The 4,816-nt window shown below is 45.5% G+C and overlaps 1 long non-coding RNA gene across 1 annotated transcript; it reads left to right on the top strand.

The window, feature by feature from the left end:
* The first annotated feature begins 129 nt into the window (after window positions 1-129).
* On the top strand, window positions 130-1,375 carry LOC105546454. The gene is made up of 2 exons (XR_001007096.1): window positions 130-332; window positions 568-1,375. It is a non-coding gene; the product is annotated as an uncharacterized LOC105546454 (long non-coding RNA).
* The last annotated feature ends 3,441 nt before the right edge of the window (window positions 1,376-4,816 follow it).

Here is a 4,816-nt window from a genome sequence, read left to right as displayed (position 1 = left end):
CGTCCCTGGAGCGCGGCAGGGCGGGGGGAAAGGCGGGGCGTCGTGTCGCCTGCGCCGTGTCCTGGGAGAGGGGAGAGCGGAGAATGAAGACTGTGGGGGCAGGGCTTGAGCTGCCGAATAGCCGCACGCGCCAGGCATCCCGGGGGCGGGGAATGGGACGGTGCCTCGCCGCGAGTGCCGAAGGTGGGGAACGGGGCGGGGAATCTCTGTGCTTCCTCCGTCCCCAGGCCCAGCACCTGCAGGGCCGACCAGCTCCACTCCCAGGTCCAATCCTGAGTGGCCAAAAGCTGGAAACCCGGAGCTGGAATTGGGTCTTGCACAAGCTGGACCGCGTAAGCTAGGCCAGGCCGGAGGTGGAGGCCACCGCTGCGGAAGAAGGGCATCTGAGGCTGGATTTCGAAGGACCCCATTAATAGAGGGTATAAACCAGGTGTGGGCCATCAGGGAGGATTGTCACTCTAGCCCGATCTTGTTTGTTTACACCAGGAAGGGCCTGCCTTCTACCTGCAAGAAAATACGGCGGCTGCAGAATAATGTGGCCCAATGCCAAATACCCGTTTGTTTTAGGGAGTGAGGCTACTTGAGAAGCATCTTAAAGGGGGAGAGAGAGCAAGTTAAATCTGATTTCCACGCAGCTCTGTGGATTCCGAATGTCCACAGCATGATGTTATCTCCATTCCCACTTCCAAGTCGCTCCTGTTCCCTGTGTTTCCCGCACCACCATTCTCTCAGTTGCTCTACACTAAAATTTGCTGTCATCGTTGACTTCTCCCTCTCCTTCATCCCCTACAAATATCAACATAGACAAATCCGATCAATATAATCATCAGTGAATAAAGCAAATTGCAGCGCATATTCTTAAAGACAGACTTTCCACTTGCAGCAGCACCTCCCTTGCAGAGAGCTAAGTTGAAGCCCGTGTTTATTATAGTGGATTCTAACCAGCCAAAGCTGATAATGACTAAGAACTTGCAGGAGTTGCAGTATGCCAGACCTTCAATTTAATTGAAGACTTTCCTGAACAATTAATAAGGAGACTTGTCTTAACTAGCAGGGAATGGCTTTAGGGACTCATTCTTCCCTATGCAGGCGCAAGCCTAAAACCTTAATTAGGATCATCCACGATGATCCTCGAGCCCTTCCCTCACCTTATATTTGAAGAGGCTGAACCTCAGAGAATTAAATTACCTACAGTCCTGGTCACTGGTAGAGCTATTATTTAAAGTAAGGTCTAATGTCAAAGCTTACATCCTTAACTACCATATGCTGCTTCTTGTAGTGTCGTTCCTCAACCAGAACACATAGCTCTTCTGTGTAGGAAAAGTCCATCAAAACATGTCATAAATTAAAGAAATTGGTTTCTGCTCTATTTCAATTAGTACCAGAGTAAATCAATCAATGATTTGTGTTTGGGAATGTTGCTAGTTAGCATTAACGTTGTTAAGAGATAGCTTTTCACTGGCGGCCCACTGACTTATCGGAATCCTGAAACACAAATGTGTCAAAAGGGTGTGATCAAGACCATGTCAGGGAATGTTAAGTTTTTAGTATTTGGTCACTGAGGCCTATCAGTAGGTTTGGGTGTTTTGTTTTGTTTTTCCCACAACGAGGCTTTGAGGAAGAATTGTGTCTGGTAGACAAACACAGGTACACACAGGTGTGTACTCACACAGCAAGAGCAGTAGAGATCATCTGTCACAACAGAAGAGCTCATGAAGAAAGGGAATTGAGCTTCAATTTAAGCATTAGTTTATCATTTTTGGAGCCTGAATGTGTTGAACTTTACAAATTAACAGGTCCCTGAACAAAAAGGTAAAAAACAAATCCCGAGTTGCAGTCTGCCCGGGTAATTCATGTCTATCAAGTGTCTACAATACCAATTTCTACATCTTTGTGAGTATTTTACAGGTTTGTTTGAAGAGCAACGTCAATAACTCTTTCCCCAAGAAATAAAAGAAATCATTAAAAAAAAAAAAAAAACGCCTATTTTCTTAACCTACCCCATCTGCCACCTTACTTCTAGATCACATTTATTGGAGTCATAAAAATATTAGCAAAAGCATATGCAGTGCTTATTATCTGCCACTGTTGGAAGCGCTTTACATATGTTAACTTACACTTCATACCAACTCTGTGCAGTGAGGACTATGAATATCTCCTGCTTTTACACATGGAAGAAATTGAGGCACAGAGTATAAGGTCACACAGCAAATGGCAGAGCTGTCCTAATTCTGCATTTGTTTCTTGCAGTGAAGAGGCTTTTTTCTGTCTCTTAGTCTGTTCTCAACACAGTGACCAGAGCGCTTGTGTTATAAGTCTTATTGTGCCGTTTCTCTCCCCAAAACCCTCTGGTGGCAACCTTTTCTCAGGCAGCACTTTGCAAAGCCCCACACATCCACCTCCCTGACATCAGCATCTTCTCTTTCCCCCTCACTGGTACTTCTTCCTTGCTCCCAGCTGCTTCATCTGCCTGGAACCCCTCCCCAGACAATCTTCCGGTTCACTCCCTCATCTCCTTTCTGTCTTTACGCAAATGTCACTTTTCAGAGAGGCCTTCCCTGATCACCTGATTTAAAACTTCAACTCATCTGCATTTCCCCCGACAGCTTCTTTCCTTCCATGACAATTCCCTGCTAACCTGCTCCGTAACTGGCTTAACCATTGTAGAGCCTACCTCCCCCTTTTTCGCACGTTCGTTTCACAGGAGTGATAATTATGCAGCATTTAGCACAGTGCCTGGCCCATAACCAGTACTCAGTAAACATGTGTTGAATGGACAAGTAGATGTGGAATGAGAAATGACAGGGGTGGTTGGCAGAGAGAACAAAGGCCACATGTACAGATTGCCCTGGCTGTACCCTGGGTCTGGTTCTTCCTATCTTGGCCTCAGCCAGATACACCTGTGTCCTTCTCACGTACTTACTCCCACGCCTTCTGCTGAAGCTTAGGACATCCAGAATTGCATTTGTGTCTTTCAGTGAAGAGTCTTAAAATCTGAGACAGCCTGTGAGCGGTGGCTCACGCCTGTAATCCCGTCACTTTGGGAGGCTGAGGCACATGGATCACCTGAGGTCAGGAGTTCAAGACCAGCCTGGCCAACATGGGGAAACGCTGTCTCTACTAACAACACAAACAAACAAAACTGGCCGGGTGTGGTGGTGCACGCCTGCAATCCCAGCTACTCAGTAGGCTGAAAAGGAAGAATCACTTGAACCTAAGAGGCAGAGGTTGAAGTAAGCCGAGATCACACCACTGCACTCCAGCCTGGGTGACAGAGGGAGACTCCATTTCAAAGAAAAAAGAAAAAGAAAATTTGAGTTAACATCATGTACCCTGTGTCATTCAAAAACTCAACATTTCACTAGAGTTATCAGTCAAGCTGCCCATGACTGCCCCAGGCCATTGCATTTAATATGTTAATTTATTTACCAAAGCTATGTATTTTGGAAGGGATTGTGTTTTTCCTTCTAGCCCCCAGAATCTAGGATAGCACCTGGCACACATGGTGAGCACTCACTACAGAGAAACAATGGAGCAAGGGAAGGTGGAGGTGAATGCTTACATATGGGGAATTGTATCAGGAAGGAGTGTATGTGTGATGAAAACCTGGTCTACATAAATAGCAAAGTTGATCATTCAACACGTGGAGGACTAAAACAATATGCAGAATATCCATTCCCAGGAGGAAAAGGGAAGTTATCAACCTGACCTCCCCAAAAGGATTCCATATTTTGATTTGAATTGTCATGTGGGAAATGCAATGGCCTCCAGGTATACTACCTTCTCAGAGATCAGTGAGCAGAAAGGCTCACAGATCAAATTAAAATACTGGAATCTCTTATTTAAATCAATTTAAAGAAACAGTGAAAAGCAAGAGGAAAGTGGTGGGATAAGTAAATGCTGTTGAGAGGGTGCAAATCTGGTGGAAAATGCCCGCTACCTAAAGCCTGCCTCATACAATGTTTAAGGGGCTAGCATCCCCTACCTGCCCCAGCCTCCCACCCCTCTCTGTGACATCAACTTTTCTGTGGATGGTGGTGCTGAAGACAAGAGGTTTGAGCAAGGAGACTCAGAAGCAAGGTGCCCTGCGCCAATGACACACACTTGCTCTGTCCGAGATGCAGGTACAAGCAAGCCTGGCAAAGAGTCGAGCTTTGGCAGTTGGCCTGTGGAGCAACCATGGGTTTTACTGTGTTTCTTGGACAGAGGACACTTGGGGACAGAGGTGAATAACGTTATTTAGGACCTCATGACTATTTCATGCTTATGTATATTCCGCGCCCTGTATTTAGTGCCTCTTGGACATTTAACGTATCAAATATTTCATGCTCAGGTGTCTCATGTATACTTGGTGGCTAGGAATGTTAGGTATCCTGGACTTTATTCCTTTCTGTTTAACACATGTTCTATTTACCTACTACCTAACACATCTTCTAAGATCTGCCTATGTTTTAAAAACTTTAAGATTTATCTATACTTAACTCGTACTGAAAAGCTTTCCCCTATGTCACAAACATATTAATCTTCTTTAATAGTATTGAATACTCTCAGAAACCAATGTATTTTCCAACTTTCTTTTTAAATGCCATATTAAAAAAAAACACCCTCTGGCTGGGCGCAGTGGCTCACGCCTGCAATCTCAACATTTTGGGAGGCCAAGGCAGGCAGATCACTTGAGGTCAGGAGTTCGAGACCAGCCTGACCAATATGGTGAGACCTGGTCTCTACAAAAAAATACTAGCTGGGTGTGGGGGTGGATGCCTGTACTCATAGCTACTTAAGAGGCTGAGGCAGAAGAATTGCTTGAGCCCAGGAG

Source organism: Mandrillus leucophaeus, unplaced genomic scaffold (genome assembly GCF_000951045.1).
Source record: "Mandrillus leucophaeus isolate KB7577 unplaced genomic scaffold, Mleu.le_1.0 Scaffold36, whole genome shotgun sequence".
Lineage (NCBI taxonomy): Eukaryota > Metazoa > Chordata > Mammalia > Primates > Cercopithecidae > Mandrillus > Mandrillus leucophaeus.
Note: the sequence above shows the minus strand (reverse complement) of the source record. Positions and strands in the feature narration are given on the sequence as shown.